This window comes from Protopterus annectens, chromosome 2.part2 (assembly GCF_019279795.1).
Source record: "Protopterus annectens isolate FY-2018-M chromosome 2.part2, PAN1.0, whole genome shotgun sequence".
NCBI lineage: Eukaryota > Metazoa > Chordata > Ceratodontiformes > Protopteridae > Protopterus > Protopterus annectens.
The window spans coordinates 184,644,253-184,669,235 of record NC_056730.1 but is presented as its reverse complement, the minus strand read 5'-3'; the positions used below and the strand labels follow the sequence as shown (position 1 = coordinate 184,669,235).

General features: G+C 38.8%; 1 protein-coding gene across 3 annotated transcripts in view; it reads right to left on the bottom strand.

Annotated features, from left to right (window-relative positions):
- Positions 1–24,983, bottom strand: part of PHF3 (PHD finger protein 3) — a 2,404,159-nt gene that overhangs the window by 2,057,753 nt on the left and 321,423 nt on the right. Inside the window, exon 1 of one of the 3 annotated variants that reach the window (XM_044063856.1) lies at positions 3,887–4,051. The exons of the other annotated variants lie outside the window; for them this stretch is intronic. The gene's annotated coding sequence lies outside the window, so the exon portion shown is untranslated. Of the gene's footprint in view, positions 1–3,886; positions 4,052–24,983 lie in introns of those variants that run through there. 3 annotated transcript variants of the gene reach the window in all.

The following is a 24,983-nucleotide window of genomic DNA, read 5'->3' as shown; positions in this document are numbered from 1 at the left end:
TGTAGATTGGAATCCTGTTCTAAAGCAGGAGTCTCTGGGACAGGAATCTATCCCTCCAGCATGCCCTATTTATGGTTGTGGTGAGGTTTAGATTCCTAGAGTGTGTGGCTCTCGGGGATTTGTTTTTTTTTTTTAGGTGGAGCTAATCCATCAATTCTGTAAGAGTGGTACAAGATATGTATGAGGGTAGTGTGACAGCGGCGAGGTCTGCAGTGGGAGTGACGGATGCGTTTAAGGTGGAAGTGAGATTACATCAAGGATCAGCTCTGAGCCCTTTCTTATTTGCAATGGTGATGGACAGGTTGACAGACGAGTTGATACAGGATTCCCCGTGGACTATGATGTTTGCAGATGACATTGTGATCTGTATTGAGTGTAGAAAACAGGTGGAGGAGACTCTGGAGAGGTGGAGATATGCTCTAGAGAGAAGAGGAATGAAGATCAGCAGGACTATGACAAAATATATGTGTGTGAATGAGAGGGAGGATAGAGGAATGGTGAGGATGCAGGGAGTAGAGGTGGAGAAGGTGGATGAGTTTAAGTACTTGGGATCAACAGTTCAAAGTAATGGTGAGTGTTGAAGAGAGGTGAAGAAGAGAGCACAGGCAGGATGGAGTGGGTGGAGAAGAGTGTCAGGAGTGATTTGTGACAGACGAGTACCAGTAAGACTGAAAGGGAAGGTCTACAAGAGGGTAGTGAGAACAGCTATGTTATATGGGTTGGAGACAGTGGCATTGACAAAAAGACAGGAGTCAGAGCTTGACATGGCAGAGCTGAAGATGTTAAGATTTGCACTGGGTGTAATGAGGATAGACAGGATTAGGAATAAGTATATTAGAGGGTCAGCCCAGGTTGGAAGGTTTGGAGACAAAGCCAGAGAGTCAAGATTACGTTGGTTTGGACATGTGCTGAGGAGGGCTGCAGAGTATATTGGGAAAAATATGCTAAGGACGAAGCTGCCAGGTAACAGGAAAAGAGGAAGGCCTAAGTTAAGGTTTATGGACGTGGAGAGAGAGGACATGCAGGTGGTTGGTGTGATAGAGCAAGATGCAGAGGATATGAAGAAATGGAGACAGATGATCTGCTGTGGCGACCCCTAATGGGAGCAGCCGAAAGAAGAAGAAGAAGATGTCCATCAATTCTGGGTTGGACATGGCCTTGTATGTCAGGCAGAGATCACCTCTGAGTAAGCGGTATGCAACCAAGTACAGCTGGAGTTTCTTCAGTCGGGCTGCATAGGGCATCTGTTTGAGGCCAGTAATCCTCTTGGTGAGGTACTTCTGTGGTCTTTCCAGCTGTTGCAGGTGTCTTGTAAGGTACATCCCAAATGGGGCATTGTACTCTATGATGGGTCTGATGAGTGATGCGTAGAGGAGCACAATAACCTCTTTTGTTCTAGATGCGAACCCTTTTGTGATTAGCTGGGTCACACAGAAGCATTTTCTAACCACCTTGGCAATATGATTATCAAAGGAGAGACTACAAGCTACTTGGGTCCCCAGAACCCTTATTACATTTTCTGCATTTAGAGCACTACCACGTATGTGGTAGTTCGCAGGTACTTTGTTTTTTCCACAGGGGATGACTATGCACTTTTTGGCATTTAGCTTGAGGCCATGATTTTGACACCAGGTATCCATCTCAGTAAGACCCTTCTGGAGGATGTCTGTATTAGCTGGAGAGTCAATTATGGCCCCCAATTTGCAGTCTGAAAACTTGGTCAGCCATAGTCCTCCTGTGCTTGCCTGTACCTCTGAGAAGTATATACTGAACAGGAGGGGTCCCAGGACTGAGCCCTGGGGGATGCCACTTGTAAACGGTTTAGAGTCGGACCTAGAGCCTGAAACTCTCACCGTGTGGGTTCTATCCGTGAGCCAACTGGCAACCCATCTCGTGACATAGGGGTTTATGTTCAGCCTGGTGAGCTTGTCTATAATACCAGAATGGGGAATGGTGTCGAAACTATATGAACTATTACCTCATAATTCTACTGTTAAAGATCATCACTTTTGCAGTAATGAAATGTGATAACATTAAACTATTCTGAAATTGCTCAGTGACATCACCAATTCTGAAACCTGGCAAGAATCCTTGTCTTTATTCTTCATATACACCGATATTATTATCAAACAATAACTACAAGTTATACCTAATGGACTAAAACAATTAACTTTATAATAAACAAAGACCAAACAGGCTTCATAACTAAAAGACAAACCCAAGATAATATTAAAACAAATATAACCATTACAAATTATGGACAAATAATCCAAATTAGAAATAACAACTTTAGACCCTGAGAAACATTTGATTCACGAACTGTACAAGCATTTTTAAATCATTTGAAATATATGGCTTCCATGAAAAAATTTACATAAAGCAATTATACAAAGGCTCTATAACTTACATTAAATTAGACCCTATAGTTCCCATGGATTTAAATTAAAACCAGGCTGTTTTCTTCCCCTGTTACTTACATTAGTAACAGAGCCTTTTGTGAATTTAGTAACAAATAAAATATTAGAGGTTTTAATATTACTGAATCCTATACTTCAACAAATTTTATTATTTGCAGATGGTATTCTTCTGACAATAGGTGATATTAACAATTCCATTAAAGAAATAGATCATGCAATTTTGTATCACTAAATAAGATACTAACACTTCATGTTTAATTGTATTCATCAGTTAACCAGATAAATGAACTGGTCCACAGATCCTTTTCAGCCATGACCAAGCCACAAGGGTAAATACAATGTACATGGAAAATTTAGAGAAGGCAATGTTTTTCAGAAAGTGTGAGGAAACTAAGTAGCCAGACAGAAACCTCATGCAGACAAAGAACATGTAAATTCTATGCAGACAGCAAAATGAGCTCAGAATTAAATGTCAGATCCTAGAGCTTAATGATAAAGACCTTACATAGTGAGACACTGTGCAGTGTCCAGCGCAGCCTCATCTGGTCCTAGACTGTCTTAACCACATTCTATTAGTTTAATACAAAGACTTTGAGCCTCAGAAACTCATCAGATGATCAAAGTATCCAGCAACTGTTTTCTGGTTCAATATATGGCACATCATAAGCACTCTTGGTGTCTACATCTGGCCTTTCCTGCTTACTCAAAGACTACTGCTTTGTTGGGTCAGCTGCTTTCTCCAGCCACACATCTGGCAGTCTGTCCTGACTTCAGGCAGAGATAGTCATGCTGATACAGTGCACAAAGATGCTGTTGAAAAGGTGGTAGGCCTCCCACTGCCATCTGAACTAAGGTAAGACTGCCACCTGTACCCCAGATGGATCACTCTCAGAACTCATTTGTCTGGTACAATGCTTTCCGTAAGATAGAAATGGAAAATTTGGACAGCCCTAATTTCTGGGAGACTCCCTGTTACTTTTGGAGCCTCCTTGTCATTTTTTTTAAATGTGTGCTTGCCAGACATTTGCTGAGGCTGTATGATTTGTTTTTATAAGATTATCCTGAGGTCGATATGAAACCTTTAACAAATTTAGAGAAGGAAGGTTGAAAATTTTAATCAACTTTTGAATCAGTTTCCTTTCCTTTCCTTACCTCAACATACTTTTTCAGAACCTCATCACCAGATGGTCCAAAAACAACATCCCTAATCACATGGAGAATTCAAAATTTCACCTTTGACATCCTAAGGTAAATTTGAGAATGAAACCATTTCAGTAGCAACTACTCAGTAAGAGGCAAAAGTTGAGCCATAAGCACATTTCAAAGAATGTTGGATTACTTGAGGCGAAGCAATCAGTGTACTCAGAGAAGATTTTCCCTCAGTTACCTCGGAAGATGGAAAAGAGGCTATAATGTTCCTCATATTCTCAAAAAACTCAATGTCAATACGCAACATTTAGCACACTCACCTTTGATGCAGAAGTCTGTGGGTTTCAGTCCTACACCAGGTAGATCGACTGCTGATACTGCCATGCAGTATAAAGGGTGTTGCACTCATGAGTGTGCCATCCTTCAGATGACACTTTAAACCAAGGCCTCATCTGCTTCAGTTGGTGGTAGCTCAGGTGGATGTAAAAGAGCCTCAGCACCTATCGAAAAAGAGTAGGGGTCCTTTATTTTAAGCATATTTATAGTATTTACATAATACTTACAATATGTACATTTACACACTGCAATATTATATACATCATATTATTTGTCTTTCATTTATACAGAAATCCAATATTCTAATTCCTTTTTTGATCCCCACTCCATTTTCCAAATCCAGAATCTTATTTTTTCTAGCACTGCTACCAAGACCCATTTCCCATTAAACATTATTTCCTTCACCCTTTGACTCCAAATAATCCATAATTCAACAAACATTTTATCAGTCTCGCACACACACTGTTTGCTTCTATTTCCATAAAAAACTGTATTCAGTCATGTCCATGTTAACATCATCCACATACTTTATATCATTAAAATATTTCAAGTCACTTAATTTTTTTCCATAATATCTTTTTGTGATAAAGTTGTATTTCAGTATTTATACTGTATCTTGATCTTTGAAAACTCAGAACTAACTTCCATTCTGTCATATTTTCTTTTTAATATTTCAGTTAATAATTCATTATTATCTTTTAACTTCTTAAGAACTTTATATAGATTTAATGAAGCCACATACACCACTGGACTGATTAGTCCTAAATCTTCCCCCTCTTTCTCAACATATAAAGTCCCTCTTTTAACTGGGCTTAACCTATAATCTTATATAAGCAAGAATACAATGCTGCAAATCTCTTTTTCATATTCTAATGAGAGACTAAATACACACGCTAAATATGCCATTTACACTGATTTTATTAAATAAATCTTTTTCTTAAATAAGTATCTAAATGTTTTCCAATTGCCATTGACTCTAAAGACAACCACAAAGCATTCTATAGCTATGTCAAGAATCTCAATGGCAACACTCAGATCTGCTCTGATTTATAGCACAATGGCACTAAATATACAGAACCAACTGATATTGCCAACATCCTGGCAGATAGGTTCAGTGCTAACCTTACCCCCCTCTCACCCCCTAGAGAGTCCATCTCTATACCGGAAGAATGCAAAGTTCCTGTAATCACAGCTGCACAGGTAAAAAACACACTCTCCAAAGCCAAGAACACAGCATCCATGGGACCTGACAAAATCCCAGGCTGCGTTCTACACCAAATACAGAATGAACTGGCACCCCACCGAAGTATCATGTTCAATCATAGCCTCACTTCAGGCTTTGTGCCCACTGAAAGGCGCATCGCGACAGTTATCCCACTCCACTGCCTGGTCTGCAAGGCCATTGAACGCATCATCATGGAACTCATAAACAAAGACATGGGTAATCTCCAAACTCTGGACCCTACCCAGTTCGGATTTGTAAAAGGCAGATCATGTCTCCTAAACCTGATTGACTTCTTTGAAGCAGTCACCAAAGCCATAGATTAGGGTAAAGTGGTTCACACAGCTTATCTAGACCTCGCCAAGGCTTTCGACACCATCCCCCACTCTGGAATTATAGATAAGCTCACTAAACTAGGTATAAATCCCTATCTCACAAAATGGGTTGCAAACTGGCTCACGGACAGAACCCACATTGTGAAAGTAGCAGACTCCAAGTCCGACTTCAGACCAGTGACAAGTGGAGTAACACAGGGTTCAGTCCTGGGTCCTCTCCTGTTTGGCATCTACTTCTCTGAAGTACAGGCTAACACAGAAGGTCTTTGGCTAACAAAGTTTGCAGATGACTGCAAACTAGGAGCCATAATTGAAACTCCTAATGATGTGGACATACTACAAAAGGGCCTCACTGAGACAGATACCTGGTGTCAGCCATGTCCTGAAGCTCAATGCCAAAAAGTGTATTGTCATCCCCTTTGATAAAAACTCTGTACCCATGAGCTACCACATAGCTGGTAGTCTACTTAATGCCGAAAATGTGATAAGAGACCTTGGGACACAGGTGGACAGTAGTCTCGCCTTTGATAATCACATCGCCACAGTGGTCAGGAAATCCTTCTACGTGGCTCACCTCATCACAAAAGGTTTCTCATCCAGGAAAAAAGAGGTCATTGTTCCCCTCTACTCATCACTCATTAGACCCATTATAGAGTACAACGCCCCTTTTGGTATGTACCTCACAAGACATCTGCAACAACTGGAAAGGCCACAGAAATACCTCAAAAAGAGGATTACTGGCCTCAAACAGATGCCCTACACAGACCATCTAAAAAAACTCTAGCTTTACTCCGTCACATTTCGCCTACTCAGAAGCGATCTCTGCCTAACATACAAAGCTATGTCAAACCCAGAGCTGTTGGACATGCTCCACTTAAAGAAATCCCAATCCCTCCGAGCTACACGCTCTAAGGACCTAAACCTTGTCACCACAATAAACAGAACATGCTGGAGGGATAGATTCCTGTCCCAGAGACTTCCCATACTCTGGAACAGACTACCTATCTATGTCAAACAGAGCTCCTCATTAGAACTATTCAAGAAAAATCTTGACGATTGGATAGGAAATAGGAAATTCACCCGAGGGATCACTTCTGTGGCTCTGCTCGACAGGGGCACAGGAAAATAATTTTCTTGGGTGGCGAAAGCCAGGGTACATTTTTGCCTAGGCTTATATAGGCCCTAGGGCCAATGACCTATGACCTATGAGCTTAGAAAACATACATGTAGTCCTCATTTTCTACCACTGTAAGTCTTACTTCCTGCTTTCCAAAGTGCATTCCCAAAAATGTTTTCCATATTAAATTGAAAGTTCCCTATCTTCCCAATATACCCCAGACCTACTCTTTTCTCTATTCAAATACAGACCTATGACATTTACACATTTTTCTAAATAGTTCAATACTACTATCACTCATTTTGAATTTCTTTTACAAAGTATATCATCTGTATAAGCGGACAAAATAGGTATACTAATATTTTCTTTAGTGACATCCTTGTTTCTTCATATCAATTTATACAAGCTAAAAACTGCATTAGTTACTAGTACAAAAATTAAGCTACTTAACAGACAGCCTTGTCTTATATCCATCTTCATACTTATTTCCTAACTTAACCAACCATTTACCAAAACCTTTATTATATTATATTCATAAACAGTAATGCACACACCACCTTTTTTATTTTTGTACCAATATTGTACAACTGAAATATCTCTCACAATATTTCATACTGTATAGAATCAAAAGCTTTGATTAAAATCTCCAATAACTGTTTTCATTTGTTCTTCCCTCTACATATATATACATACACGTGTATACATATATATATATATATATATATATATATATATATATATATATATATGTGTGTGTGTACATATATATATATATATATATATATATATACATACATATATATATATATATATATATATATATATATATACACATTCCTTCCCCTTTAACACTATACATTTTTCTCTATTATGTTATGAATCTTAACTTCCATTCTCTTCTGTACGATTTTCATAAAAATCTTTTAGTCGGTATTATTTAATACCACCCATCTGCAGTTTTGCATTTCCTTTCTATCCCCCTTTTTTCCATATAAACTTCAGGATATTGCTATATAATACTTTATACTTAAGGTCTTAACCATGCATTCAACACTTCGAAAAAACACTTTTTTTTTTTTTTTGCAATACTGCCACATCGGGTCTATATCATGTCAGCGAAATGGCATTACAGCGAATGCCATTTCGCCAACACATATAGATCGAAATCGGAAACAGCGAAAGCTCAGGTTAGTGATTTCTTTCCCACGGAAAGAAATCACTTGGCCTGAGCCATGACATTGCCCTTTACCCAACTGTAGTGCAATCCTGGAGTTAGTATATTTAGTTAGGGGGGTTGTAGAGGGCGAAGCCCCCCACTTTGCAATGTTTTAAATGGTATGTTGTGTTTTGTTGGTTCACCAATTTTTTCCATGGGAAAAAAAAAATCAGTGAACTGGGGTTTCGCTCTTTTAAGATTTCAGTCCATATGTGTTGGCGAAACGGCAGTCACTGTAATGCTGTTTCACTAACATAACATAGACCCGCCATATCTCTATACATATGATTACTCTAACCCATCAGGTCCCCTTGCCAATTCTATACTGACTGCTGCTAATATTCTGTCAACTTCCTTTAAAAGTACTTCTGTTTCTAATTCTATTATCAGAAGTTTAAAACATTTTTACCATCCACTGCTTTTTTCTCTCTCTCTTTTTCTTTCTTTATACATTTTTTACATACTCTACCACCACTTCCATTATTTTTCTTGTCTGTTCTGAATTGTACCTGTTACATCTTTCATCTCTCTCATTATACTATTACTTTCTTTAACTTTTAACTATTTTACTCAAATATAAAGCCACCTCTTTTCTACCTTGCAAGAAAAATCTGTGTTTGTATAACAGATATTTAATTTTCTGTCTGAACTGTCTGCAAACAGCTAAAGTTAACTTTGAGTATGTGTCTACCTGTTTGAGCCAATATTCATTTTCCCCTGGAGAGCACCCTGCTTTGGCTTGTAAGCAGCCCCCTCACACACACTCATCTTCCACTTTCTCTCTTATTCCCTTCTATTAGCAAATAGTATCCATAACTGATCAATACTGTGTGTTTGTTAATTTAAACTGAGACCACAGTAGCCTACTGATACAAGGTTATCCTGTTTTTCCACCTGGCAAATGGCTAAGAAATGACTTACAGTTTCAGAGCAGTCCTTGGTCAATTGTGATTGTTTCTTAAACACAAACTTGTCTTTGCTTTGGCTCATTAGCAGCAGTACAAAGAACTGCCTGCTCACACCCTTGTTCTCCCCTCCCCCTTCCCTGTTTATTACCTTAAGACAATCCCAAAGTTAATAAATATTACCTGTGGCAGGCACCATTTTTACAGCTACAACCACCCTTGTCACTATCATATGTTCATTTATCAGTTAACTCTGTTACCCGATTGTTTTCAGCCCCCCTCATAAGAGCAACTAACAGGGTCTCTACCCACTTCGCTCCCCACCCTGCCCAATATTCCCTCCCACCCCCAGTGGTCCCACCTTTATTACACTCACAAACCCCTCCCATCTTTCCAGTAGCGAACCACAGCACTAACCCAACACTACCTCCTCCATCTTCCCACTACTATCACACCTCCTCAACTAACATGTACAAGTATACCTTACCTATGCTCACAGCATGCACTCTCCTTGCATATCTTACATCCTACCAAAGCTCCATCATTCCCCCACTCAACCACTACTACTGTACTACGACTCACACCACCACTCATGTCTCACCCTCACTCAGCTCCCCTCCCACCAACTCAAGAAACATCCCTATGCACCCCCCACATATTCTACCAATTATATTACTCAAGCATAAAGCATCCCCACAACTTTTCACAGTAACCCTCCCACCATACCTATTACCCAAAGAGCACAATCATAAAGTTTCCCTTATAAACAAACACATTCAAAAACTGAGAAAACTAATAACCTCATGCATATCTAAAATAGCCCTAAGTGGAGATATCTACCCCAACCCTGGCCCTACCATCTCCAACCCCAATCCTCATAATCAGACTAGAAACCACAACTTCTCCCATATTACAGCCAATAGAAAGCCAAGTGACTTCCTTCTACGAAGCCTAAATATTAGAAGTATAGCCAACAAAGTCCATGAAATCCTTGTCACCATAGACTTGTACTCCCCAGATATAGTCATCCTGACAGAAACCTGGCTAAAACCTCGCATTACCAGTGAGCAAATACTCCCCACAGGTTATGGCATACTAAGAGTAGACCGGCTAAACAAAAAAGGAGGCAGTGTAGCTATAATATTTAAATAGCATCTAAACATCCAGATCTTAAAATCATCAGCTCCACAAATAGGCAATGAAGAAATAATATATACCAACCTCAAAATAAAACAAAACAAAACCATCAACATAACTGGATGCTACTTCCTACCTGGCCAAAACATCCCTCCACTAGAAAACCTCCTCAGCTGGTCTACCCACCATCTCCCCCAAGAAACTATCATTTTAGGTGATTTCAATATTGACTGGCAATCCTGTTCTGGCAACCATCCAACCCATCATGTAAACCTTCATGGCTTCACCCAACTAGTCCAGTCGCCAACCAGGATAAATAAAAACTCCAGCAAGCACACTACCCTGGACTGGATACTAATCAGTAAGAGCCCCCAGTCATATATAACAGGCTGCCTATCAGATAGCCTCAGTGATCACTCCCCAACATTCCTACTCAAAAAATACCTATACCAAGCTAAACCTGTCATCTACCGTGAAATACGTAAAAAAATAAACTTTAACCCACTCACATTCATCTCATCCCTCAATAACTGGCATACTCTAAAGTACCTCAACCTTGATGACGCAGTTGAATTTTTTAATACTACCTTCCTGAGCATCCTTAATTACCATGCCCCCATAAGACTTTCCAGAATCAAAGCACAACCCTCCCCATGGCTACAGAAAACCACTAAGTCAGAAATGAAAAACAGGGATAACGCCTGGGAGCACTGGCGCAAAACCAAAACCCCCTCAACTAGACAGAAATTCCTAGAACTACGCAATAGAGTAAAAAAGCTAATAAAACAGGACAAATTCCAATACTACCAGTCTGCCCTAGACTCCTCTCAACACAGCCCCAAACAATTCTGGTCCTCCATAAACTCCATCCTCCACCCAGGTAAAGTCAGTACCCCTCCTCCTAACATCTCTCACTCCTCAGAAAATATTGCTACCTCATTCAACACACACTTCACACAAACCATACTATCACTAGGAAACAATAAAACTGGTGAGCAGTCACGGAAACAGTCAATTTCTATAGTTCCAAGGCAAAGCAGCAGTAGACGTAATTTCTTCAAAACATAAAACTTTTATTTCACAAACGAACAAGGTGGATAAGCGCTTTCACATACACTATGTATGCTTCTTCAGATCCTAATGCTTATAGTTAAACCACTCATTTAAACACTCTATACTCATTGAATTCATTTAGATCAATCATCCAATGCTATAATTAACCAATTAATTATTCAAATTAGTAAAATCTATCCTACTACAAGTTTTTAAAGGACTGGGTGGTTGAATTAAATACAATAGTTTTTGTTAAGAAGCTGAATAGCTTAAATAGAGCTGTGAACATTTAAAGCAGCTAAAATATTTAACGAATTTAAAAAAGAATAAAAATGACAAATTTTTTATATATTAAAACCAACAACAATAATCAACATACTGTCAAACAAATAACTCTATGCTGTTAAATTCATGTCTATAAAAACAAAGAATAAACCATGAACAGATATTTGGTTGTAAATACATATAACTAGTCAAATGTTTGTGAAATAAATAAATAAATACATAAATATGTAAATAGATGGATGAATTGATTAACAATACATGAAATATTACAAGAAAATTTTGAATAATGAAGCATTATGCTTAAAAAGTGTGTGTAAAAATATATATATATCTCTATGATGCAGTATGAATATTTTAGATTTTATTTATACAGTAGTGTAAATAGGAAAAAGAAATGTATATGACCAAATATGAAATAATTAAATATAATAAAAAATATATATATAAAAATATATATATGCATATATATACATATGCATTTTTGTATATATGTACATATTGCCCATAAGAGTACTGAATCATCTTCTTTTTTTGAGTATTGGTTTGATAGATACATATTGATTGATTCCCGGAAATTGATGTGCTCTCAATCTAAAAATCCAGTATATTTCTCTGGTCTCTAGTAGATTGATATTATCTTTTTCTCTTCTATTATTTCTTACTATTTCTAAAACTCTAAATTTAAAAAGATGGTCTTTATATTCCATGATATGTTTTGCTAAGGCGTTCTGTTCATTTGTACGCCTTATATCATAGGTATGATCATATACTCGATTTTTCAATTTCCTCTTCGTCATTCCTACATAAAATGCTGAACATTTTTCACAGGTGGCCAAGTATATAAGATTTTCTGTTACACATGTTGCCTCAAATTTGGGAACAAATGTATAATTTAATGCTGGGTGTATGAAATCCTGTTTACTAACTATATATGTACACATACTGCATCGTCCACATGGAAATGTTCCTAGTCTCTGTATTTCTTTTCTATCTAAATTTATATTTGCCTTGAAATCCGAGCATAATAGTTGTTTCAAATTTTTACTATTCTTATAGATAAATCTCGGATAAGTACCTACTATATCTGTAGTTTTTTTATCTACAGTTAAAATTTTCCAATTACTCTGGATAATGCACTTTATAATTTCACTGTCATTAGTGTATGTCATAATATATCTTGCTGTGGTAGAATGTTTCATATTTTCCTGCTTGTCTATAATTCTAACATTGCATGGCCTAGTTTTTATATCATGAGTTTTAATATGCTTGTTAACTAACATCTCAGGGGGGGTTGATGGAAAAACTTCTTCTCTAATTGTCTCCACCAACTTACTGTTGTAGCCTCTTTCAAGGAACAATTTTACCATTTTTTCTGTCTCCTTTAGTTTCATTTCTGGCTCACTACACAATCTGTTTATTCTAATAAATTGACTCTTGATAATAGCTGGAAATACATGCCGTGGATGCATACTATCAAAGTTTAGTATAGTATTTTTCCAGCATGTTTTTCTATAAAGACTTGAAGTAAAACGTCCTTCTTTAATGCTTAAATTTATATCTAGGAAGCTAATTGTATAGTTAGAGGCTTCCATAGTAAAATTCAAAAAAGTAGTTGTAGTGTTAAGGTAACTTAAAAAAGTTTGAAATTCTGCCAATGTACCTCTCCATACAATTAATATATCATCCACAAATCTTTCATATAGTGTAACTTTTTCAAATAGTGGATGATTAAATAAAAAGGTTAGTTCCCATTGAAAGACTACAAGATTTGCGTATGTGTTGGCGCATGGAGTTCCCATTGCTACCCCCCATTTTTGATGATATATAGTTTCCCCATACAAAAAAACATTATTAGACAAGACAATGTCAAGCAATTGACAAATAAGTGTCTGTTTATTTCTGCTGAAATTCCCTCTATATGAGATCAATTCCCTTACTGCCTGAATTCCATGGTCATTTGGAATGCAGGTAAATAAATTGCAAACATCTAAAGTAATTAATAAATGTGTATCCACTGAAAGATATTCTTTCAGTTGATCTATATGTTTTAAAAGTGTGTATGTGTCTTTTAAAATGGTTGGAATATCATTTACCAAGGGTCTCAATGTTTTTTCAAGAAAAATGGAAATATTTTCTGTGGCCCAAAATTCTCCTGAGACGATAGGTCTCATAGGTGGAGGTTCTACATGTTTATGTATCTTGGGTAGACCTTTGATTATTGGTATTCTAGGACTTTCATTAATAAAATAATCATACAAACTTTTTCCTATCTGTTGGCACATTAACATATCATAAAGGTTATCAGCTATATCTCTACAAATCTTGTTAAGGGTCTCTTGCGTTATTTCTAAATATGTTTGTCCATTGCTTAACATCATGAGCATGAGTTGGTTGTATTCTTCTGCATCAAATATTACAACCCCACCCCCTTTGTCTGCTGGTTTAAAACTAAGGGTGGCATCATTACGTAATGATCTTAAAGAAGTATATTCATTACTTAAATTAAAATAGCAACATTTTTTATGACCATCAAAAAAGTATTCATAAATATTCTGTTCACAGACTTTTAAAAAACATTCTACATGTGTTGGTAAAATAGGTGTAAAAACGCTTTTCTTCTTAAAGCTAAATGAATCATTAGCGTTTGATTCCGCTTGAAATTTATTGTCAAAATGTAGCTTCAAAGCTACAGATCTCACAAACATTCTTAATTCTAAAAGAGTTTCATTTAAGTGACTTCCCTGTGAGGGAATAAACGTTAATCCTCTGTTGAGTACGCTAGCTTCTTCATCAGTTAACACTAACCTGGAGCGGTTAAAAAACAAATCAGTTAGTTTTTCTGGCGTCTCCGTTGTTGTGGAGGTTCTCCTGAGTACTTCCGTTTCTTCCCTTGCCAGCTCTGTACGCGTTGTCTTTGCGGCTCTTGCTTCCGTATTGGGTACGGTAAAAAATGTGTGATGGTACGTTGTATGCTGTTCTTAGGAATTGCCCCCATACGAAGAATGTTTTTGTTGGCTTCTTGATTCGGAAGGGGTGTAGGTGGAGAAAGGCAGTCATTCATGGAAGGTAACTCTTCTGGAGGCGTGGCAAAAGCTCCGTCTGACGTGACGCTGGCCACGTCTATCTCCGTCTGACAAACAGTCGAAGTAGAAGAAATATTTGTTTCAATAGAACGTGAAACACTAGTAGGAATCTCTTCATTGTTAGGGGTAAACTGTTGATGGACACCCCTCGGCCAAACAAATACATTGCCAGTAGAGAAGTCTCTGAAATCTCTTTGCAGCTTACGCTGTTTAATTTGTTGGAGTTTCTGGCTGTAAGCAAGTACTTGTAAATACATATGATCTAATTTGTTTCTACAAAATTGATGTTCAAAAGAATCTCGTAAATCTCTGTTCAGCTTTTCAATCTTATTTAACAATTCAAGTTCAAGGGGAAAAAAATATTCATTTAGCAATTGCATATACTTGTAACTGAGCTCAAGATTCAATTCTTGCCATTTCTTTAGTAATTCAGGGTGCATGTCCCCGTAAGTAGGCATGCACAGAACGCGCATGCCTCTAGGTACTATTTTAAAGTGCATGCACGCTTCTAAATGTTTGCGCTGCCAAATATAGCGCTGTAATCTATATAAATCGTTCTCTAAGTCTTTAATCGAAGAAAAAAAGCGTTCTATATTATCAATAGGAGTTTCTTCATGGTTTATAGTAGAAGGTTGCATTTCCAGAAATGTTTTATTGTAACTGCATTTTTATTCTGTTTTTACTGTAACATACTATCACTAGCTAAACAACACAACCCCCCCCCTCCAACCCACACCTTCAACTAGTAATCTCCCCACTGACTTCTCTTTTTCTCCTGTACCTACCTCCAACATAAAAAAACTCTTAACTAAACTTAAGCCCACCAGATTAGCAGCAGACAACCTCCCAAGTGAATACCTACAAATCGCAGCTGATGCTCTGGCCTACCCAGTATACATCTTGATTAACCGATCTCTGTCAGAAAGTTACGTTCCCACACTGTGGAAAGTATCACATATAATTCCCCTCCACAAAGGCGGACCCTCCACAGAACTAACCAATTACCGCCCCATAGCTATTCTCTCTCCACTCTCCAAAATACTAGAGAGATGCATACACTCTCAGGTCTCAGACTACCTCCTTACTAACAACCTCCTTTCCAATACTCAGCATGGTTTCCGACCAAACCATAGCACCACCACTGCCTTACTCTCCTTTACTAATACTATCCTTCAGCATAAAAACAATGGCTATCTCTCCTCTGCTACTTTCCTAGACCTATCTAAAGCAATTGACATGGTCCCACACAAACAACTTATCTCTGTCCTCAATAACCTATCCTTCTCACAATCGGTCACCAACTGGTTTCAGAGTTACCCGTCAGACCGCCAACAATCCGTTGTATGGCAGAATGACATATCTCCCCAGCTACCTGTCTCCATAGGGGTTCCCCAAGGATCCATCCTCGGACCCCTACTCTTCTCTATTTTCACCAATAATCTAGCCTCTGCCACCAAACATGGCACACTCATACAATACGCAGATGACTCAACAATCATCTGCTCAGCCCAGTCCCTACCCAAACTGCAAAAAGTCACACAGGAAGCCTTTTCCTCTGTTGAAACTTGGTTATCCGATGCCCAATTAATACTCAACCCAAACAAAACTAAACTACTCATCTTCCAACCCACCAAACATACTCAAAACAACTCTCACTTTAACATCACAGCAAAAGACAACACCACTATATACCCAACTGAACACACCAAATTGCTAGGAGTGGAAATAGACAATAAACTAAAATTTGACATCCACATATCCTTGACCATAAAAAAAGTCCACAATAAACTAGGAGCGCTATACAGAAATAAGCAACTTCTCACCAAAGCAGCAAAGATTTCAATAGCAAATTCCCACCTTATCTCCACCCTACTTTATGCCTGTCCAATATATACCAACCTAAAGCAATGCGATTTAAACAAGCTAGAGACCTGCTACAACAAAATCGCCAAATTCGCCACAGGGGAATCCTACCGTAGTCACCACTGTCTCTCACTTGCTGAACTGGGCTGGCTTGAACTCCCTCACCTCCTTCAACGATATCAACTCTCACTTGCCCACAAACTAGTAAATCATCCACTAAATGTCCCATCCCTCCAGAATCTACTCCAACCCTATCACTCCACCAGACCACTAAGATCCAGCAACAAAAATCACTTGCAGATCACTAAAGCCAATAACTCTGCTGGTGAAGCACTATTCTCTTGCACCATAGCCACATTATGGAACTCTCTTCCACCCACAATTACCTCCGTAACATCATGCACCCACTTCAAAACTTTACTAAAAGCGCACCTAAAAACATGCTGGCTATGCCCCTGCAACTCCCACCCTCCCCATCCAACCACTACCTTTCTTTCCACTCCACTAACTACCTTGATTATAGCAAGCTCAGATGCTCATAAGCCAGTACTTATTATACAGCAGGAACTTCTTCTTGCAACATTTGTTAATGTCTCAATTATACCAAAATAGTGTGGCTTTTCAAAAATAAACCAAACAATCAAAACTAAAAAAAAGCCGTAGAGTAGATTGCAATGCTGATTTCAGTTCAACACACGAAGGTGACACCATCCACGTACTTTTTTTAGTTTTGATTGATTTGTTAATGTCTGTTATGTACTTCACAGATAAAGATTCTAGCTGTCTACTGATGTACTATGTCCTTCATCTGTAAATATGTTGTAAGTAATTGCTATGTAAATTGTTAATCACTATGTAATCCAATGCAACTACTGTCTGTTTATTTTAACTGTGGAGCTTTTCTCCCCGGGCCTCTGCTGAAAATGGACCTACGTCCAGTCCGACACTCCCGGTCAACAAATATAAATAAATAAATAAATAAATTTCTCTTGATTCATTTTGATATTTTTATTTACTAAAATATTTTCCATCATTTACTTCAATATTATTAAATGTCTCATTACTTAACTTACCATAATCTTTATGTAGTTCTTTCCTATCCTGCAACTGCCACTACATATAACACTTATTACATTTTTCTTTAAATACTATCCACCATTACCAAATCTTAAAAAAAATCTTTCATACCTACATGATAATTCCAAAGCTCCACAACAGTCCGCCCCCCCCCCCCATTTTTTACATTATGCCTCTTATTCCTTTTACTATTTGTATATATTCTTTGTTTTTAATTTCTATCTAAATGGCAACATGATCTAAAAACCCTGTTTCCATTTCACCTTCCTCTGTCATCTCTAGAATTATAATATCTATGTTTAATGTTATATAATCCAGAATTTTCTTAAACATATTTTCTCTTTCCTTACTTGTAAAGTATGCATAAAGTGTAATAATTCTATACACTTGTTCTTTCCATCTTATATCTAAAATATTTACTCTACTCATTATGACTAACGTCATCATCGTCTTCTTTCGGCTGTTCCCGTTAGGGGTCGCCACAGCGTATCATCTGTTTCCATTTCTTTCTGTCCTCTGCATCATGCTCTTTCACACCAACCTCCTGCATGTCCTCTCTCACCACATCCATAAACCTTATCTTAGGCTTTCCTCTTTTCCTCTTACCTGGCAGCTCTATCCTTAGCATCCTTTTCCCAATATACCAAGCATCCCTCCTCAGCACATGACCAAACCAACACAATCTCGCCTCTCTTGCTTTGTCTCCAAACTGTCCAACCTGAGCTGACCCTCTAATATACTGATTCCTAATCCTGTCCATCCTAGTCACACCCAGTGCAAATCTTAACATCTTTAACTCTGCCACATCCAGCTCCTGCCTTTTCGTCAATGCCACCGTCTCCAACCCATATAACACAGCTGGTCTCACTACCTTCTTGTAGACCTTCCCTTTCACTCTTACTGGTACCAGTCTGTCACAAATCACACCTGACACTCTTATCCACCCATTCCACCCTGCCTGTACTCTCTTCTTCACCTCTCTTGCACACTCACCATTACTATGAACTGTTGATCCCAAGTACTTAAACTCATCCACCTTTACCAACTCTACTCCCTGCATCCTCACCATTCCTCTACCCTCCCTCACATTTACACACATATATTCTGTTTTAGCCCTGCTGACCTTCATTCCTCTCCTCTCTAAAGCATATCTCCACCTCTCCAGGGTCTCCTCAACCTGGACCCTACTCTCACTACATATCACAATGTCATCTGCAAACATCGTAGTCCCCAGGGCTTCCTGTCTGATCTCATCTGTCAACCTGTCCATCACCACTGCAAATAAGAAAGGGCTCAGAGCTGATCCTTGATGTAATCCCACCTCCACCTTAAACTTATCTGTCACTCCCACTGCAGTCCTCACCAATGTCACACTACCCTCGTACATATCCTGTACCACTCTTACATACTTCTCTGCCACTACCGACTTCCTCATACAATACCACAACTCCTCTCTAGGCACCCTGTCATATGCTTTCTCTAAGTCCACAAAGACACAATGCAACTCCTTCGGACCTTCTCTGTATTTCTCCAACAACACTCTCAGAGCAAATATTGCATCTGTAGTGCTCTTTCCTGGTATGAAACCATACTGCTGATCACTAATCATCACCTCCCTTCTTGACCTAGCTTCCACTACTCTTTCCTATAACTTCAAGCTGTAACTGATCAATTTTATTCCTCTGTAGTTACTGCAGCTCTGCACATCACCCTTATTCTTAAAGATAGGTACCAAAACACTTTTTCTCCACTCCTCAGGCATCCTCTGACTTTCCAAAATTTCATTAAACAATCTGGTTAAAAATTCCACTGTCATTTCACCTAAGAACCTCCATGCTTCCACTGGTATGTCATCTGGGCCAACAGCCTTTCCATTCTTCATCCTCTTCATTGCTGTCCTTACTTCCTCCTTGCTAATCTGTTTCACTTCCTGATTCACTATCCCCACATCATCCAACCTTCTCTCTCTCTCATTCTCTTCATTCATCAGCCCTTCAAAGTACTCTTTCCATCTACTCAACACACTCTCCTCACTTGTGAGTATGTTTCCCTCACTATCCTTTATCACCCTTACCTGCTGCACATCTTTCCCAGCTCTGTCTCTCTGTCTAGCCAATCGGTACAGGTCCTTTTCTTCCTCTTTAGTGTCCAATCTCTCATACAACTCTCCATATGCCTTATCCTTAGCCTTCGCCACCTCTCTCTTTGCCATGCGTCTCATCTCCTTATACTCATGTCTACTTTCTTCATCTCTTTGACAATCCCACTTCTTCGCCAGCCTCTTCCTATGTATACTCTCCTGTACTTCCTCATTCCACCACCAGGTCTTCTTGTCCTCCTTCCTCTGTGCAGATGTCATACCAAGCACCTTTGTAGCAGTCTCCCTTACTGGCAATGCTGTAGTTACCCAGCTATTCGGTAACTCTTAACTGCCTCCCAGTGCCTGTCTTAACTCTTCCCTGAACTCCATTTCACAATCACCCTTTTTTAACTTCCACCATAACGTCACATCAAGTATTTTAAATGAGTCCCTATACAAAATACATATATCTGTACAAGTCTCTCTTCCTAAATTCCACACGACATTACTTCCCCATAATCTTTCTGTTTCTACTCTTTCATCCTTATTTAAGGATCTTATGACCTCTAAGTTAATTAAATGTGTGTCAAGTCTTTTGCACCACTCCAAAAATACCTATTCTTCTAACTATGCTTTTCATACAATTTACATTTACAGCCACTAATCTACTGTTATCCCTTTCTTTCTCTCCTTTTAAGTATTACTGCTAAATCACTTCTTTACCCTAGTCATCCTTTCCCTTTATTTTGTCTTTTACATTAGTCCCTATACATTTTCTTCTTCTTTATCTTACCCTTTTACCAATTGAATTTTTCTTTTCCTTTACTATATTCCATTTTACATCTGCAATAGCACTTATTTCTGAAACTTCTTCTATTTACTTACATTTATTAATTTCTTCTGTATCTTCTCCACCTTTCTCTTTATCATCTCCCACCATTTATTGTTCTGTACACGTTTGCTGTATGTCCAACTCCCTTCTACTATATCGGTGTATTCATTACAATCCTCCATATATGACCATTTTTTTTACATTTATAACATTTCAAATCCCATCTTTTTGCATCATCTCACATTTCCCCACATATAGAACATCTTTGATTCCCACAGTTACTGATTAAATGATGTGATTTTCCATAAAAGAAGCATGTTTTTGGATGGCCCCAATATTTCCAACACCTTTATCACTTTCCACATTTATGACACTAGAAAGTTCTATATTTCCATTGTCCATTTTCAATATCACAGTACAATCCCATCCCCCGTTCACAAACCTCTATTATCATAAACTTTCTAAATGTCTATAATTCTTTACATATTTTCTTTAAATATTCTTTTAAAGTCTCTTTTTCTACTTCTGTTCTGAAATGAATATTTTTCTTCTTGTTTCTTTAACAAATGCTTTAAAGATATAACTGTTCCATGGATAAATGTCTTTTTTCATATTCACCTATAAATCTTTCCATTATATAACCAGTCTCAGATATAATGTCACAGAAAATGTCCTTGTTAAAGTGAATACAACCTCTTAACTCAGATGTTTTGTACCTAAAGGCATCATTACATTAACCCAAACTTAATACCAGTCTATTCCTTTCATACTTCTTTTGGAAATTCTTAAAGTGAAGCTTTTTTTTTTCATCTTTGTCCCCATATTGCTCATATCCTCTTTTCCTTACTTCCCCTTACCATTTATGTGTATGACTTCTTCATAATGCTATGTGCGTCTGAATCATCCAACAACCCCGATTGGACAATAACACATCCATTAGCCATTTCTTCTTCTTCCCTGAACAGGCGCTGGTGAAATAAATCCTAAGAATCAGTAAAAGGCTCAAATGCCTTTTCTATCCTTTCAATCTTTTCTGCATCTCCATTCTCACAAAAATGACCATCTTCGTATCTTTCCCATTAATTTCAACATTGCAATCAGAAGGCTTACCTGCTTTCTCTTCTGACTCACTGCAACTTAGCTCCAATCTATAAGGCTCGCCTGCCTTCTCCTTTCTCCTGCCAACATCCATCAAAAAAGCAATATCCGAAGGCTCGATTGCCTTCACCGAAGCAGACATACCACAGCAAAGCTACTGTGGTTCCATTTCTCTCCATCCCTGTTCTCTGAGTCACCAATGCATCCGGAACAGAAGCAGGAAGTCCGCAATCGTGACAAAATATCCTACTCACAACAGCAGAGTAGAGGACGTTCCTCAATGCCCTGGCCAAATTTCCCTTAGTAATATAAATACCAACTCGGATCTTCCATGAAAAGAGGCTACTAGCGTAGAAGGACTACCTGGTCAACAAAGGATAAATAAATAAAGCAAATAGAAACTTTAACTTATGAGCTTGACAATTAAGAGTTCTAAAAATAAGTGTGCCAGAGGTAATCAAAGGCTTTTCCATCCTTAGAGGGAGAGAGATTAGCCTTTTCCAAATGTTTGGCTGGAGATGGACATGTCAAGGAAATCATTAGGGTCATACCTGTGATTAGAAAACAAAAACGTGTAAGACTGAAGAACTTGGTACATCTGCCTTTTTACAGGATGCAGGCTGAAGTGAAGCATATTAATTACACTATGTAATACAGACATCCTCCAAAGCTGGAGGAATAGGATAAACAGGAGAGGGCTGTGGAAATTCCAGTTGTAATAAATCCTATTTTTTTCAAAGAAATTGACAGTCATTATGTTCCCACTGAAACATTTGGTTCATCCTAGATACGGTTTTGGGAAAAGAACATTCTTCCAAGACACAATTTTTATTTTTTATTTATTTATTTTATTTAACATTTGTTGACCGGGAATGTCCGACTAGGTTCCACAGAGCCTGTTTTCAGCGGAGGCCCGGGGAGAAATGCTCCAGATGCATGTCTTTGGAATGTGGGAGGAAACCGGAGTACCCGGAGGAAACCCACGCGAACACAGGGAGAACATGCAAACTCCACACAGAAGGCACCCCAGCCGAGAATCGAACCGGAGAACCTCTTGCTGTGAGACGACAATGTTAACCACTGCACCACTATGCCGCCCGGTGCCACAACCAGAAGAAATCTCAGAACTGCTTACTTGAAGAGAAAACATTACTCCCACACAATAATTTCCCTGCTCATCAAACTGGAAATCTTCAGAAAATGAAGACTTCTTTTTGCTGTTAACAGAAAATCCAGAATGAAAATGGTTATAGCCTTTAGTAATCCCAATAAATCATTCCTAACTAAAGTAAGAGAGGCAGGAGAAGAAAAATGTTTTAACTTTCTGCTTTTTAACTGGAACTGCCAGCAATCTCTCTCTGGGAAGCAGGCACCCAAGTCTGGCTAGGTAGAGAAATATTCCACACTCCTTTCTCTGAGACCAATAAGAGTGTTTACTCCATCCCCGATAAGGAGTCTCCAAATGTCGCAGAGGAAATGTCTAACCCCCAGCCCACTGTGGCTGAAAGAACTACACCACAGGAAACTAAGGAAGATGTGTGGTCTGAGGAACTACAAATGGTTACAACAGTCACCCCTCTTTGACTGAAGCAAATCAGCAGCCTGAAGGGGCAAAGGATGTCTACAAATATTCTTCTTTTTATGGCTTGAGGAAGGAAGAACCGAGGAACCAGTTAGCTGTTCTATTACAAAATCAAGAATGAAGACTGAACTCTGGCTACAACTGACAGTAGCAGCTGATAAAAGGTAAGTATCAAAACATGGGATTTTCACCACAAAAATATTGTGACAGACAGAACACTCGTTTATCCCAGCCCCTAAATACAATATTTAAAAGGTTTTCTCATAAGGCATGCAAAAACTACAAGCACTGTTGGTGACTCCCTGCTGGTGATTTCATATAAAGAATCAAGAAAGTAATCTATTTTTGTGTCTGTGTAGTTGCTTAAACTGATAGAGCTGTGATACTTAAATACACAGAGTTTATCTGTGACCTTGTCTTTTCTGATAAAAGTCAAGGCTTGCAAAAACTACAAGTACTATTGGTGACTTCTAGCTGGTGATTTGATATAAAGAAGCAAAAAAAGTAATCTCCTTTTGTGCCTGTGTAGTTGCTTAAACCAACAGAATTGATTTCTGTTCTACCTCTTCCATTTCCTTTTGTGTTTTAAAAAATCTGTTTGGCCTGGTGTTTTTGTTCTATGTGGCAAATAGGCACTTGAATTATCTAGGCTGCATATTTCACATGTTTTTGTTTGTTTGTTGTTTTTCCCCCGTTGGGTAATTTGTTTCTTGAGTGACACAAACACAGAGAGCTTTATCTGTGGCCTTGTCTTTTCTAGCAAGACTCAAGGCCTGCAAAAACTACAAGCACTGTTGGTAACTCCCTGCTGGTGACTGGATATAAAGAAGAAAGGACAGTAAAGTACAGTTGTGTACATTCACTATAAATGTAGAAGCTCGAGTGTATTCACTGTTGCAGTCATTACATTTGGGTTATCTGCTTGCAGGTAGCCCTCAGTCGGCCTGATTATCAAAGTCTTGGGTCCTGCGTCGGTTGCCGTCTCATCTTCCATGACGTCAGGTAGTCAGGGGTATAAAGCATGCAGATGACGCCATTACATCAGTCTTTCGTGCCCCAAATGTCAGGTGTCCCCATAATGGGAAGCAATTAAATATAAGGTTACACCTCCAACAAAAAGCAAATACACCAGAAAGCTTATGTACAGTAAGCAAGAAAAGAGGTATAGTCAAAAGAAGTCAGGGGGCTGGAGGGAGGGTAACCAGGACTGCAACAGTGAATACACTCTAACATCTACATTTATGGTAAGTGTAGACAACTGTACTATGTTCTTCGTGTTTCACTGTTGCAGTCATTACATTTGGGTAGATTCCCAAAGCTAAGGAAGGGAAGAGGCAGTTATTGAGCATTAGGACTAGCTATTAGGCCCTGCAAGACTGCAGTGGCAAAACCAGCTCTGGAATTAGGAAAAACTGGCAAGTGGTAATGCTTGGTCAAGGTATGCACAGAACTCCAGGTAGCAGCTTCTAGGATGTCCCTGGTAGGAACAACTCTGAGAAAGGCTGTAGAGGTAGATGCAGCCCTGGTGGAATGGGGTCTTATCCCCTGTGGGGTAGGTTTTCCATGGTGCTTATAGCAGAAAAGAATGCAATGGCCTATCCACTTAGAAATGGTTTGCTTTGAAATGGCCTTCCCCTCTGCCCCTGCAGCAGAGGCAACTAGCAGCTGTTCAGATTTCCTGAGAGGCTTGGTCCTGTCCAAGTAAAATCTAAGCTGTCTGTACACGTCCAAGGAATGCAGGATTTGTTCCCCTTTGTTCTGTGGATTAGAAAAGAAGGTTGGCAAATGAATGGACTGATTAAGGGCCACACTGGATACTACCTTGGGCATAAAGGAAGGATTGGTCCTGAGGGACACCCTGCACACATGAAAGATGATGAAAGGTTCCACTGCCATGAGGGCCTGTAATTCAGACACCCTTCTTGCTGAAGTGATGGCTAGAAGGAAGGCTGTTTTCAAAGAAAGGAATTTCAACTCCGCAGCTGCAGCTGGCTCAAAAGGAGGTAGAGTGAGCTTTTCCAATACAAAGTTAAGTTCCCAGGCATGGGTAGGAGCTCTCCTGGGTGGTCTTAAATTTTTGGCCCCTCTGAGGAATTGTGTCAGTAGGGGGTGAGAGAAGAGGGGTGGCTCAGTATTATAATGTGCTGAAATGGCTGAGGCATGAATTTTAATGGAAGAGAAGGAAAGGCCCTTGTG